Source organism: Lygodium microphyllum, chromosome 24 (genome assembly GCF_053477565.2).
Source record: "Lygodium microphyllum isolate KBCC chromosome 24, Lygodium_microphyllum_v1.1.10, whole genome shotgun sequence".
Classification (NCBI taxonomy): Eukaryota; Viridiplantae; Streptophyta; class Polypodiopsida; order Schizaeales; family Lygodiaceae; genus Lygodium; species Lygodium microphyllum.
Genome location: NC_141158.1, coordinates 75,584,104 through 75,600,540, shown reverse-complemented (window position 1 = coordinate 75,600,540; position 16,437 = coordinate 75,584,104). Strand labels below are relative to the sequence as shown.

The following is a 16,437-nucleotide window of genomic DNA, read 5'->3' as shown; positions in this document are numbered from 1 at the left end:
GGAAGAGAAAGAAACATTCATAGAGAGAGGGGAAAGAGAGAAACAAAGAAGGATGAAGGGAGGAAAATAAAAAAAGGGAAAGAGAAACAGAATGTGAAAGGTCGGAAGAGAAATAAATAAGAAAGGAGGGAGACAAACAAAAAAGGAAAAAGAGAGAGAAAGAGAGATGTGGAGAGAAATAAAAAGGGTTATAGATAAAGACAGAGGAACATAGAGAGAAAAGGAACAGATAAAGAGAGATGGAGGGAGACAAAAAAATAAAGGAAAAGGGAAACAAAGAGGAGTAGAGATTAAATTGAAGGAAAATCATAAGTGAAGGGAACAAAAATCTATTATTTGTCGTAACGTAGACCAAATGGAGAATGATGATGGTCATGGTGTCTAAGATTGGGAGGCGTATCTTAATTAGCATTTCTCGTATCCTTGCTCTCAATGCAAGCTGGCAATCAAACCACAATGTTGCTTGTCTATAGAATACATATAACGCTTCAATGAGTTCCAATTGGAGATCATTGATCAAGCGATCTTCGATTTTCAGTGAGAATGGTAACAAAAGTGTATATCCATCATGCCTTACATTCACAAAGTAATTGAATATCATATACAAAAACATTAGGTATGCCTGTAGAATTTATACAGGGAGGTGACGCCTCATCCACATGAGGAATACACCTATTGCGGCCAGTTATAAGAGTTCGTGAGCGTGTGATGGATGGAGTGCCAGACCCAATCCACTAGTTGGAAGCCATAACTCGGTCTACATTCTCGATACTAGAGGAGACACTCAATCTTTCAGACCTTCCTTTAATATTGAAGCTTGAGATGGAGACAATGATCGATGCATTGATGCCCATGGATTCTGAGTCATTTGATCCACTGACAAAAGAAGCGTATATACCATTAATGATGGATGTCGAGTATCTCACTTGATAACGTTGCTTGCGCTCCTAAGTATGCAAGTAAAATACAGGTGGAGTGATGCGAGTGTGATCGAGTTGTTCAGGTACTTTCTACATACGCTCCGTTGATCTTTTAGACTCCATTATAAAAAACACATGTTGTGCTTTTTCAAGGTGTTTTATGATCTTTTTTTAAGTTGCTAAAGTATCATATATTACCACCTAAAAATATGATGCTTGAGTCTTGTGATGATGCATGAGTGGTATTACAAAAGCTTGGAATGGACCACAACAATATCCATGCATGTGTCAACGATTGCGTGTTGTTTTGAGGAGACTGCGGGACTATGGAGACATGTCCAAAGTGTGGTGCTCATAGGTATTGAGGACGACTTTCAAGGGAAAACCATGTGTTAGAAAAAAAAATTCTTAGACACTTTGCACTTATACTACGTATACATTACATGTTTCGTATGTCAGGCATGACGTGGTTGACAGTGTGGTATGCACAAAATAGATCAGCAGATGGAGCCGAATGAATATCAGTACATCCACGTGCATGGAACCACATTGACTCCACCTTTCTAAGCTTTACATAAGAGCCAAGGAATCTTTGGCTCGGTCTTGCTATGGATGGCATGAATCCATTTGGTCTCTGCTCAAATTCTTATAATATGTGGCCTATAGTCCTTGTTAACTACAACATCCCGCCATGGCTTTCTAGGAAGAAAGAACACTTGATCCTTAGCTTGCTTGTTTGTGGGCACTATAAAGTCAAGAATATGGACGTCTATCTCTATACATTACTTGATGAGCTCAAGATTTTGTAGGAGAAGGGGGTCCTTATGGAAGATATGAGCAAGCATAATGATCGATGGTCGACCAATATACGAGCCATTCTCATGTAGACCATGTATGACTTTTTGGAATTCGGGAGTGCTCAGGTATGTATGATTTTTTTCATGTTGTAATGATATCTAACATAGCTCATTCAAGTTTTTATTCATTAAATAGAGGTGTTGGGACATGTTTTTTACCTTAGGTTATCATGCATGCCCATTTTGTGGGCTATAGTTAGACTCTCAAAGGTCACGAACTATGAAGAAGATGGTATATCAAGGACATGCCACTTTCTTACCGGAGGGTCATGTACTAAGGAAAGGTTTTCCTAGATGATCTCTAGCATGAATGAACGCCCAAAACTAGTACAAGTTCAAAATGGTCCACACAAGTCACATCCAAACAAGATGTGGCGGTTCTCAGTTTTCTATGAGTTATCGTACATGGATCCACTTGCAGATCAACCATATGTTGGATCCCATACATATTTTTAAAAATGTGGGCAGCTTATTATGGGACCACATCATGGAAAATAGAGACATTATAGGGGCACGAATGGATTTGAAGGAGGTAGGCACGATGGAGGTGCTTTGGCCACATTCGATTGGCCACAATTGAGCACTAATGGCTGCTTCCAACTACCTCACGCTCCATGGGTCCTATCCACTAAAGAAGAGTACATTGTGAAGCAAATTATCAGGTCTATTTGCACCTTGATTAAGTATGATGCGTTCCCTTAGATCGACTTTCTCTAAAGGAGACTAACTATCAGGGCAAAAATCCCATGATTAGAATAAGATATATCAGGTTTGTACTGGCCTCAATTACAAGTAGCTTGCATATTTTGCTATTTAGTGTCTAGTCTCAGTGTTTGTAATGCTTCTTCATTTGTCACAGTTTGTACTACTGATTGTCTGTCCTAACCTTAAGTTGATTTGAATGCATACTCTAAAATTATAAACATTCATTAATTTAATATCTATTTTATGCAATTACCCGCTATGGAATCACCCACGTGCATATTAAATTAATTTGACACCCGAAAAGGATAGGTGTCCCCGTCAACTTCTTACACAAGGAATCTTCCTTGTGTACGAGCCCCAACAAATAAATAGTTCCTCACGGAATCCATCGTGGAATATGCCTCTCGGCATCATACCCCTATGGTGGGATAGCAATTGTCCTCAATTGCTATTAGCTCAATGTGGAGTCAATAGTGAGGGGTAAGCACTTAGGTCATGGGCGTGCATTTATTGGGTCTCTTCAATATGACAATTTTTAAACTTAACCAAATATCTACAATATATACGACGACTCTTAGTGGTTACAAATTTAGTATGTAGAATAGTTACAGGTTCAATTGGCCTCTAAAAGGTTGTAACAAACTGATATGAAAAGTATTATGGATCTTATAATGTTTGTGTAGTTCTAATTTAAATGTATTGTCATTGATCTTGTGAATTATTACAAATATTGTCCCTTTTTTAACAGAACTTGTATCTCAGTTCAAATGCTAATACTAAGTTTACTTCTAAGGCACGTGTCTGAAATTGTCTTCATATCAGTGCCATAAGATTACGTGAACGAACTTTGTTCCCTAAAACACTTAATTAAGGCATCTACTTTTAAATATTGCACATAAATGTTATAGGGCTAATTAAATAACTAGAGTATGCCAATTGAGGGAAGTGAGTGGGTGGAACCCCCGATGGGTCTGTCTTACAACAGGGTGGTCCTAGAGAACTGGGAGGCTTCTCACAAGGTTTCACCATCGTTTGACCTCTAGGTAGAGTGTGAGGTTGGAATCCGATTCATGCCATTTTAGGGGACCAGAATGGGATTATGCCCTACGGCCAAAGAGATTGAGCAATGCATCCCTCTCGTTTCTCATTCTCCTTGAACCAAGTGGGGTATGGCTTGGCTTCCGATTGGGTAACTCCGTGTAAAGTAGAATGTCGAGGACCAAACGCTGAAATGCAATCAAGTAGACCTTGACCACTAGGGACTCAAGTTTCAAGTCAACCCTACTCGCCCAGAATGTTCCATTGTGAGGCCGGACTCGGGAAACACTAGGCGACAAACCCCGTGACATTCCATGGGAGCACCGAGCGGTGTTGCTTGGATTTATTTCTTGATGGAGTGCTAAAAAATGATTGCATAGCCAATAGGTAGGCACGTCATAGTTGGTATCAGAGCTGACCAACGACTGAACAACTAGGATAAATCAGGAAGAGTGAAGTGATGTTTTCATTACAAAATGTTTTTCCTTTTACTTACTTGTGGACTCTTGCTGCTTCTAGACGTACAAGGCATGGAGCAGATTCCTCATATTTCATATCATGTTCATGACAGCTATGAACTCATGAAGCTATCACAAATGATCTGACATGATCGGGATCCTCGATCTACGTCTACAATCCCAACCATTGTACGTGAAAAGGCATGGGACATGGAGTGCGGGATACTGCTAAAGTGGTTGGAGGACTTGAAGATTATCAACTTATTCATCTTCCATGAGACTCGTATGAAGTCAACCCTACACATCGGACGCCAACAAGTAGATCAGAGCCACTACATCTTCAAAGAGGTGGTTAAAATCTTAGCAGCAAACAGAATTAAAGTAATGGGGCGAAATGAATGTCATGGCTATCAAAAACAGGGATTTCTTGAGTTTCCCATGACTTATCGTTTCTTGAGAATCCATTTCCCCAATCCATAGTACTATTCTATCCCTATAGCTGAACCAATAGGGAATTATTAACCTGGCATTGATGTAACTTGTGAAAAGAAAATCATCTCAGTCAATCTCTAGCTATTCTCGAATAATTATACTTGTGGCTAACACTTCCCTACGATAAATAAGAATTTTATGTTTATGCACTTTGTTGTACAGTAGGGATGGAAAATATGTGCACATTGATTTAAGTTGTATAGGGATGTGCAAATGCAGTCCTAACACAAAAAGTTTAAATTGAAAACCAGATACAATCCCAAGCACAGACCCAGAATCCTGTTTTTGCACTAAGCTTGAAAGAGGCACAAGAGAAGAAGTTTCTTCTCAAACAAATTAAACTACCAAAATTTCATGGAAATGGGAAGATTTTTGAAGCCGATGCCAAAATATGGATGGAATCCATGGAGGATTATTTCAGTGCGATGGGGATAACACCTGTGAACCAAGCCATAATTGCCAAGCTCAAGCTCATCGACGAAGCAAGGCTGTGGTAGAAGAAATGGTGTAAAGACCAAGGAGTCATTATTGAAAGCACAATAACTTAGGAAAAACTAAAGGAAGCAATGCAGGGAAGGTACATTCCACCTGCATACAAAACTCAGAGGATGAATGAGTTCTTCAAGTTAGAACGGTTGGCCTTTCTCTAGAGGCATACTACTCGAGATTCGTCTCTTTGTTGAAATACCCCCCGACAATGAGTATCCCTCAACAAGTCTCCAAGTTCTGTGATGGGTTGAACCCATCAATGAACACTTGCTTGGAATCAATGCGTCCTTCAGATTTACAAGATGCATAGATAAGAGCAGGACCTATTGCCCAAGAAGTCTAGTCAAAGTCCAGACCCTAGTCTTACAAAGACTAGAATCCGGGGATGTCGAAAGCTCTAATTAAAAGGGTGAAAGGATAGAGTCAAGGCCAATGGAAGAAGTCGAGGGCAAATGTAATCAGTGACTTTGTCCCCACTCAAAGAAGTGATCAAAGTCTGTGTTCTTTTTACTACAATGAACCTGGGCACTTCAAAAGGAAATGCCCCAAACTTGGCGGAGATCGTTGTCATGCTACTACGCGTAGTACACCATGTAAAAAAAACTAGAGTGTAGATTTATTATTGATTTAGAGAGCCAAAATATGGATGGAATCCATGGAGGATTATTTCAGTGCGATGAGGATAGCACCTATGAACCAAGCCATAATTGCCAAGCTCATGCTCACCGACGAAGCTAGGCTGTGGTGGAAGCAATGGTGTAAAGACCAAGGATTCATCATTGAAAGCACAATAACTTGGGAAAAACTAAAGGAAGCAGTGTAGGGAAGGTACATGCCACCTGCCTACAGAACTCAGAGGATGAATGAGTTCTTCAAGTTAGAACAGTTGGGCCTGTCTCTAGAGGTGTACTACTCGAGATTCGTCTCTTTGCTGAAATACGCCCCGACAATGAGTATCCCTCAATAAGTTTCCAAGTTCTGCAATGGGCTGAGCCCATTAATGAACACTTGCTTGGAATGAATGCATACTTCAGATTTACAAGATGCATAGATAAGAGCAGGACATATTGCCCAAGAAGTCCAGTCGAAGTCCAGACCCTAGTCTTACAAAGACTAGAATCTAGGGATGTCAAAAGCTCTAATTAAAAGGGTGAAAGGATAGAGTCGAGGCCAACGGAAGAAGTCGAGGGCAAATGTAATCAGTGACTTTGTCCCCACTCAAAGAAGTGATCAAAGTCTGTGATCTTTTTACTGCAATGAACCTAGGCACTTCAAAAGGAAATGTCCCAAACTTGGCGGAGATCGTTGTCATGTCGCTACGCGCACACCGTGTAAAAGAACTAGAGTGTAGATTTCTTATTGATTTAGAGAGCCAATGCCATTTTAGACATTAGTGCTAGTGTCCATGGTTCAAAAATATTTGATTTTAAGTTTTAGCCAATTTTTGATATTTTAGATATTATCTCTTGTAAAATCCATAAAACCATAAAAAACTTCTAGATTAGGATGACATGTAAAAGAAAGCATGTAGCATTCAGTCAATTTGAGAGAATTTTATGTAAAAAGAGAGATTGACAAAATCCCGCGACGCACGATCGCACTGTTTTTAGGCAGTGAACAACACTCCAAAGTGGAAGATGAAGAAGGAGTGATCTGGCTGAATTCTGGCCAAATGTCCTACTATTTTACCTCCTTTCGGAGGCAATGGCAGCATCAGATTGGCGATCAGAGCAGCATAGAGGAAGGTATTATTTTATACACGTTTTCGTCTATTAGAGTTTTATCTTCGATAGTGCAAGAATAAACAGACAGCCTTCATCTCTGTTAGTATTCTTCTACATTTTCTATTTCTTTTTGTGACTATTCTTCTACTTCTTCAATTTCTTTGAACCCCTTTTCTTACATCTACTCCTCTCCCTGAATCTCTCTTCAGCCTACTATCTCTTACCCTCGTGGTGGACTCTCGACACCAAATGCACCGACGTCGTGTTAGCTGGGGAATTTTATGCTATCATTAGAGGTGAATTCTAGAATATATTTGGGCTGATTTGGGGGTGATATCTTCAGCCATATTGAGAGAATTAGCTACAGCATTGTTCTTTTAATTCATTTCATACTCTACAGAAGATATCTTGTCAAATATATGCAAGTATTATATGCCCCTATGGCAAGGCAATGTTTGTAGATTATTCATAGATGCTTTGAGTTGAATTAAGAGGAGATTTTTCTCTTATTTCTTGGCTGTGGTAACTTATTCTTATCATAAACACAATTTGAAGCTCTCTTGAAGCAACTCTCTTTGCCCTATAAGCCTTGTAATTGACTCATAAGCTTTTGTTCCTAATATTCAACATTGAATGTAATCATGCAAAGTTGATTCATGCTATGGCATCATGTATGAATGGATGGATATAGCGTTGCTTATGATAGATGAGAGCATATTGTACTTGATTTTTTAACTTGTGATTACTCTTACAATTAAGAAAACAAGCTTGATTTGAGTTAGAACTTCTAAGATAATAATTTTGTGATCTTTGCTAAGAACATGCAGTTTGAAGCTCTATTAACATCTTCAAGAACTTGGCTTGAAACCCTTCTCTTATCTCTATCATCTTCAGAGTCTAAGCTCTTGAACACCCATAGATTCTTCTCTCTCAAACCCCTGTGATTGACCGTGAAGTAGCTTTTGAATCTTTAAACATTCATTGTTATCTAATTATCTCTTGAAGACACATATCTATCTATCTTGTCTAGTTTTCTTGCCAAACCCCTGTGGTGACCTTCAAACCTACGCACTACGAGATGGTCATCAAGGAAAATTCGATGGCCAGCCAACGCTACCTGTGGCTAGGATCATGCAGCATTGGGAAGTGCAAAAACTTCCAATATTACCACTAAAGGAATCGACAAAGAAGAAGATCCGTCCATGGAAGCTGAGATTGAGAGGGGAACCGTTCATGCCCCTCTCCATAAGAAGTGACCGAACCGCCAATTCTCAGTGAGATTAAGCTAATTCTAGGAGCTGCGCCACACTACAACAAAAAGGCCTCATAGACACTTTTAGATGCAATTTTTGAATATAGAGAAAATCTTACGTGTGCATCTATCCGCCTGTCTATTTGTGCGTCTACAGTATCGCCTCTATAATCACATGTATAAATGAATTTACACGCAAATATAGATGCGCAATAGACACACATATACACGCGTGAATACACCACTACAACAAAAAGGCCTCATAGACGCACATTTAGACGCAATTTTTGAATATAGAGAAATTCTTATGGGCACTGTCGAAGGGTTTTCGAAAGCAAAGTCGCGTCTACAGAAGACCTTGATAAATTTTAAGATAGAAGATCAATCTAACGAGATTAGATTCAATTTGAAAGCTCAATTTCAGATAATATGAGACATACAATCAGCTACATCTGATTAGGAGCATCTTCAATAAACGTCTCGACAAAGACTCATATCAACGAATTTTTCATGTAGTCTGAATCCCTATGAAGCTTCTCTTGGAACTCTTTAAATCATTGACTCAACATATCCTTTGGAACAATAAGCAGCCTTGATAGTAGAAAGAGAAAGCACATCTTCAATTGTGAGACCAAACTTTGTAGTCAAAGGCACTGAATTTGTCTTGAAACTCCACCTTGGACATCAAATTTAAAGCCTGCTTGGACTTCTCCCTGCGGTTGTCCTTGTTTTCCGAGTACTTTGTAAGAGATTGGCAGTAAAAAAAAAATCCTTTCACATACACTTTGTTCAATGGAATCATAGCAGCCCCCAGAGGATCATCTGTTGTAAAGGTGTCTCTGTCAAACAGTTTAACATAAATTTCACTGAATGGAAGCTATGCTGAATCACCAACAAGCACAAAACATTCTGCTCCACTCCTCAAAACTGGAACTAGCCCTGCAGGTTCAGTGGCCTTGGTTGCTTCATCAATTACACACATATGAAATGAACAGTCTCTCAAATCATTATCTCAGACTTTAATATAAGTGGCAGTTATAACATTTGCCTTATCAAGTACATCCTTCACAGCACTCCGGACGTTGGTACAAGCAATCCTGTCTTTCTGATTCAGAGTGCCCAAGGAGACATTTTCAGATTATGTAGTTCGGGACATAAATCACTGTTCTTCTTCCCCCCATTCGTTTCCTTCCCCGATGCTTCATTCGGACAAAACAAAGACCACATGCCATTGTCTTACACATGCCTTATGCACAAATCTGGAGTCCATAACCCGTAAACAAGTCCTTGGCTCTTACTTCCTCCTCACTTAGCTTCATTTTGGCCTCCTGCTGTCGTCTTTTCTTTTCTGACTCATCTTCTTCACTTTTTCTTTCTTAGAGCTTCCTTTTTCACACTCTCTACATCCCTATCGTCTACAATCTTGCACCGGATCTGGCCTTGTCTGACTTGTGCTCCAGTGAGATGAGAAGGTAAGTTCCCTCTACATCTTCCATACTACAGTGCCGACAAGGGATGGGAAACTATACTCCAGAACCTGTTCTGAGCAAAAGGAAAAAGATGGGAATTCCACCTCGGATAGCCTTTGGAGGCTTGAAGATTGCCTTGCTGCTAACAAACAGCAATTCCTCTCCACGGTCGTTTTCTTCCGCCTCCCGTCTGCCTCTGCCCTTCAGGAACTTTACTCCCCTTTTGCATCCGAGCTTTTTTTTTCCCTTTTCGTCAGTTCATTACTCCTAAAAAAAACCTTTCCCCAAAGCGCGGCTCCCCTGTCCCAGAAAAAGCAAAAACTTGGTTCCGTGACCTTGATAGGGGACGCTCTTGAGTGTTACACAAAAACCGCCAGCTTAATGACAGGCCCAACCTCGAAGTCTCGTAGATTATAAGCTCTCAATATTTCTTGCCAGCAACAACCAAAGCAATATGGCTGATGAGATCCACCACTCGGTTGCTATAGCCCCATTCATTGTCATACCATGCCACAAACTTCATAAATTTTTTGTTCAGAGCAATGCCTGCCTTTGCATCAAAGATGCTGGACCTCTCATCCCCAACAAAGTCGGTAGAGACCACATCATCCTCAGTATATCCAAGGATCCCCTTCATTGAGCTTTCAGACGCAGCTTTGACTGCTGCCTTAACTTCATCGTAAGAAGCATCTTTTTCCAGTCGGCAAGTCAAATCAACAACTGAAACATTAGGAGTCGGAACTCTAAATGCCATGCCAGTCAACTTGCCATTCAGCGCAGGTAGAACCTTTCCCACTGCCTTTGTAGCACTAGTTGAGCTAGGGATGATGTTTTATGCTGCACCCCTGCCTCCTTGCCAATCCTTCCCAGAAGGATCATCCACTGTCTTTTGAGTTGCAGTAGTTGCATGGACCGTAGTCATCAGACCCTCAATAATTCCAAACTCTTGGTGTATAACCTTTGCAAGCGGAGCTAGACAGTTCGTTGTGCAACTGGCATTTGATACAATTTGCATCTCTGGTTTGTATTTTTCCTCATTAACACCCATCACAAACATTGGGGCATCTGCAGAAGGTGCTTTTCCATTGTAGTAAAGACTCCTGAAGCTTCAACAACAGTGTCCACCCCAGCTGAGCCCCATGGGATCTCAGATGGGTCCCTCTTCCCATAAACCTTGATATTGTGGCCACCTATCCACATATCTTTAGAAGATGAGGAAGACATCGTTTCCAGAATTCTCTCTGCCTCACCAAGATATCCTGATCGTGCTAGAAGTTCAACCAAACAAGTAAAGTGATGTACTGTGGGTGTAATGCCGTAATTATTTGTCATCATCTTGAAAATATATCGGTCCTCGCATGCCAAATTCGCATGATTGCATGCACCCAACAAGCATGTGAACATGACAACCTTTTATCATTGCATTAAAAGATGCAACATCTTGGACTGGCAGACTGTCAAAAATGTTTAACGCCTTGGAAAGGGAACCACATTTGGCATACATGTCAACCAAAGTGTTGCCAATAAAAATGTCATTTTCAAGATGTTTCATTACAATTTCCATATGGACATCCTGGCCTTTATCAACAGCCACCATGTTGCCACAAGCTTTTAAAGCACAGACAAGTGTGATACTATCTAGAGAGATATCCTTGTAATGTGTCCACTAGAATCATCCAGGACACATCTTAGCAGTCCATCGGAAAGGATGTCTAGAAACTCCGCCCGGCACTCCCATGGAATGTTACGGGTTTTGCAATCTAGGTCTTCCCGTGTCTGCCACGTAGCGGAAGTATCCTGGCCGTTCCCACTTAGGATCGACCTGAATTTGGGTTTTCCTGTTTGGTCATTAGCTAGCAGCAACTAGCGTCAGACCTGAGCGAACTACTTTACGCAGAAATGCCAGGTCCGAAGCGGATTCACGCTGCACTTGGTTCAAGGAGAATGGGAAACGAGAGGGATGCAAGGCTCAACCTCTCTGCCAAAAGGCATAGTCCCATTCCGTTCCCCTAAAAAAGCGTAAATCGGGTAGGGTGTAACTCTAGGTCATCGTTCTCATTATTAGCTTTGATGATGATGATCATTCCGCTGTTCGTCGAGTGATTTTGAGAAAAGTTCCCGGCTAACCGGGACCACCCATCCATAGGACGGACCCATGGTCCATCCTCCGCACTTTCCTCGGTTTGTTTTAGTTATGTAATTACCTAACACATTAATTTGACATATAACAAACAGCTTCTTTGATTAACCCTGTTAAGCACTAGTTCCTTCACGTAATCTTATCACGTGACATAGAAAAACAATATCAAACAACTTCTTTATTATCATATCATCATTTTATCTTTGAAATACAGGGGTTTCCGCCCGTAGGCTTGTTCATAATCCGCCCGAAGGCTATCCAGTAACCCGATAGGGATCACTATTCCAAGCTTCTGCCCGTAGACTAGTATGCGGGCCTCGAGATCCAATCCCGAGTCACGTCAGCCTCTTGTGCAGGACCCGGAAGGCGAGGGATTTACGGCCAGAGCCCCCCCTGGCACCCAAGCGTCCTCCTGCTCCAAATAGAGCTCAACGGAAAGACCTCTCGCGGCAGGTTCGGTCCACGTTCCCGGCGCGGTCAACAACCCCCTTGGTTAGGGTCAGGCAGGCAGTCAGGGGTAACTGAGCTGCCACTCCCTTCAGGCCTTCAACCTGAAGCATTTATATATCTTTCATCCTTTAGTTCCTTGAACAAACAATGCAAACAGTGCTTTCTAAACTGTTACAAGCACAATCAATTCCAGTGGTCGTTTAGTTGGCAAACTGTTAAGGAGTGACTCCTTCTCTCCGAATGCATCCCGCATTCGATCCGGAATCAATTGCAACTTGGCAAGATTCCTATCGTCCTTGGGTTAGGGTCATACCCTGTTAACCCAACTTAACCAATACCTTAGGTTTTATTAATAGTAAATCCCGGCGGCCATGTCGCTTTAATTTATTGATTAATCATTTGCGTCCGAGCAATTACCTAACTTCCCTTAACTTGGCAAATTTTCCCTAATGAGGGCGATGTAACAGGATGACTAACCATCCCCTTGCAAGTTAAACTTGCGCAAGAACCTGCCACCTCATTCCAAGGATTGGCAAAACTTTCTTGTGATCAAACCACAAGGCTATGCGACGTTGCAACTTGTTGCACAAGTGTCGCCTCCATTCCAAGGGATCATTTCACTTTTGAATGGTGTTTTCTGGTCAAGAATTATGATTGGACTCGAAGTAGGGTTTAGGGCGTCTTCTCGCTCACCCCACTCCTAATTGCACTAGACCGACAACGTTCAGTCCTAGGGATTCCAACTCAAACCAAGTTCTAGCACTAGGTCGAATGATCCTTAGGGTAGAAACCCTAGATCATTTTTTGCGTGCGTGTCCCATTGGCTCAATTTTTCCGGGAAGGTGGGTAGGACCTTTGGTTTGAGGACTTCGACTTGGTGTCCAATTACGTTACTTGGCCACATCTCTAACGTGCCAAGCCCTAGCTAGTACTTGAGGTTTTTATTGAATCGGTTAGCTATGCCTATTCCAAACCCTAGCAGTCGTGATACTACAAATGACGTGGGTAAATTTACCTACTTGTCTTTGACAAGGACAATTCTTTCCTAGAGATGATATACTTTATCTAGAGTCGAAAATAGTTGCAAAATGTTACAATACATGTAAACCTGTAATTCATTACTTTCACATACCATAAGATCCGCAATAGCCCTATCCCTTCCTTTTAATTAAAGTCAAAAGGCAAGATAATTTGAAGAGTAAACTACATAGGACTTACTAGGATTTAGGTCAAGGGATAACACCTACAACCTTGTGTCTAAGTATTTGCATTTCATGCTTTTAAGCCATGCAATCATTCCTAGACGTTACATGATGAAATGAAGTTTGCGAAAGTAAAAGTGCGACCCTTAGATACAACAACATCGTGAGTGAAGTTCATGTAATACTAAGGCAAGAATCGACTTAATCTATTTGCAAGCATCATCCTCCATGCCATTTATAAGATCGAGGTTCTTTATTATGCCATGAAACAGAAGTTAATAAATCCCTCACACGAATCATAACAAAGGGAGTTATTGACTAAATGTAAAATACTCCTTTCCTACATGACTAATGCACTTTAACAATAATCCTAGGCCATATGTGGCTTCCACTTTGAAGATGCATGACGAGACAGTTTGCAACTAAGTTCACAAGGAGAATAAGTACTTTTCATTCATAACTTTGGAGATGCATGATATGCACGGATCCTTTATCTATAATTTATCGAATGTACTATTATCACTACCGACGAATTAATGACAACGTAGAATGAATTTCCCTATGGAGTTAACCGTATTTTAAAACATCTCTTCATGTGGAAATATATTTACGGAACCTGGATTTGTGGATCCGCGGTGATATCCACGTGTAAGTCCGGGGAAGAACCTCCGGTGGGTGCGCCTTGCGTCTTCTTGGGAGCCATTGTGGACGTGATTACGGACTCCGCAGATTCCCTCTAGCCTTTACTCTTGCTCTTTGAGACGGCTAGGAGGTCGATACCTTCTCCTCGCGTAGGAATAGGAGTTTCCCGAACCCGGTTTTAAAACTGAGAAGCCTGCATAGGATCAAGGCCTATGGCCTTAACCTTAGAAGCTTCTTAAAGAAGCTTCTGGGAAATAGCAGCGACGTCGGGGGGTCCCAATGATTGGGAAGGAAGTCGTGGTCAAGACGAGGATGGCCGGCGGCCTGGGGCCTTCAGCAGGGCGGCGGCGTCCTGGTGGTCTTCAGCAAGGCGGCGGCGTCCTGGTGGCGGCTCCCTAGCTGAGTAGCGACTTCCCCCCCCTCCTCCTCCACGCGGACTCAGTCCTACGGCGATGGCAGCAGACCTCGTCTCCCCCCCTTCACCCACACGGCGTCGTAGCAGCATCCCCTTTCCTCCCTCCCTAGAGGGAGTGTATATAGGTGGGGGAAAAGAAGAGCCCCACACGTGGCCCCCTTGCATGGGTTTCCCCTTCTCCATGCAGTCCACGAATTCTCAAGTCCCATCCCCCCACACTCCCTTTTCTCCAATCGTGCATCGGCTGGGGAAAAAGGGATAAAAATAAAAAAATTTGCCTTGAATATTCAAATTGCCCCTCCCAAGAGGGTGTTTATGTGAGACTTGCGGGTTCGAACTTTCGATTTTGATTTACCAATGCGGAGGACCCCATTTCTCGCGTGCAGGTCACACATTACACCGCCGATAATTTCAATACGAGAGATAACCTTTGCACAAGGTTTACGTCGTGTGCGGGAAGTCAATATTCACGGGTGGGAATATTACAATCCTCCTCGTGCATTTGTTTGAATAGTTGTAATGTCTTCTCTCCTTGACCCTGTTCAACATAGACTGAAAGCAACCCTTCATGCTCGCTACTATACTCATACGCAGAGAATAAATGTAATCACAACAACTAAGTATGCACAAAGTATCAAATCGCACACACAACTTTCGGGTGGTTTTCACACCTCGAATGCGCAGCAATACGACATCCACCCCCTCTAATCCTGCGCATCCTCCGGATGGGCCAACTACCCATGATCATTATCATCAAGATCTACAAACAGATCAATCTCTTCGTTATGCATTTCCGGTAGATCAACAAGATTATCAGCCATATCATCTGTCTCTTCCATTGGAGTTTCTTGTCGTTGCTCTTCTCTTGAAAATTCTTCCAATGCATAATCCTCATCATCTCTTTTTTTGAAAATCTTGATTCTTTTTCCAGCAATAGGCACTCTAAGCACTGTCCCATCCAATTCTGTCAGCTCATATGTTGCATTATCAAAGACATGTCTGACTATGTTGGCCCAAACCATCTTTTCACCAGCTTCCGAAGTGCAGTATGCTGATTTTCAAGGCTGCTATCAAAGACCAATACCCAATCTCCCTCTTCTATTGCTCTAGGCCGCAAGCGATGCCTGCTATCAAACCTGTCCTTATTCCTTAGTCTAGCAACCTTCAACCTGTCAATAGCTAGCTGAATATCCTCAGGTCTCCTCTCCAGCTGTCGAATCCGAAGAGCTAATAGCTCCTCTCTCGTCAAATCCTCCTGCCAAGGTAAAACTAACCAAGTCAAAGCACAAGTCTCAATCGGCATAACAGGTTTCTGACCATACATCAACTCTGCAGGCATATATCCTGTGGTAACACTATGAGTCGTACGATCAGCCCATAAAGAAAATGGTAAAAGTCTTGGCCATTTTCCAATCCGCCCTCTGCATGCTTTGGCTAATGCTTTCACTATCGGCGGATGCCCTCTTTCACTCTTTCCATTTCCCTCTGGATTATATGCTGTGGTTGGAGCCAACTTGATTCCTAGCTGAGAGAAAAACTCCCTAGCTTTATCTGCATCCAATTCACCACGATCCGTAGTGATCTTACCCATACAACCATACCTGCAGAAAATTTCCTCCAATAAGAACTTACACACTGCACTAGTGGTCTTCGTTCTCAAAGATCTGCCCTCAACATGATTAGTAAGATCCTCTCTAGCCAAAACAATGTATCTCATCTGCCATAGACCCATAGGCATGGCAACCAAATCAACTACCCACTTATAATGAATGCATAGCGGATAGGTCGGATGAAGCTCATCTCTATGATGCACTACTGAATACATCTGGCAGTCTCTGCAAGTCTCAACAAAGTGAGAAACATCTCTGTACATGCCTTTCCACCAATATTTCTCCCTGATTTTCTCATAAGTAGCCCATACTCCTCTATGACCAGCCCAAGGACTCTCATGAAACTCCCTCATCACCTGTAACTGTGTCTCTCTATCGCAGACAACCCGCAAAGGTAATCCGCCTCTTTTCTTCGGATGCTTCCTCTTTTGCTTAGTGTACTAAGGTACCTGCCAATCTGCATTCAATCTCCAACATAGAGCTCTTCTGTGAAAGCCACAATATCATAGACATGACAAACATGATCAACCATAGTGGCTGAAATTTCTGCATCATCCTCTTCTGCAAGTAGAGT

At 41.9% G+C, this 16,437-nt stretch overlaps 1 pseudogene; it reads right to left on the bottom strand.

Moving 5' to 3' along the window:
- Positions 1–9,714: 9,714 nt before the first annotated feature.
- Positions 9,715–10,628, bottom strand: LOC148015254 (glyceraldehyde-3-phosphate dehydrogenase GAPCP2, chloroplastic pseudogene; annotated as a pseudogene).
- Positions 10,629–16,437: the final 5,809 nt, after the last annotated feature.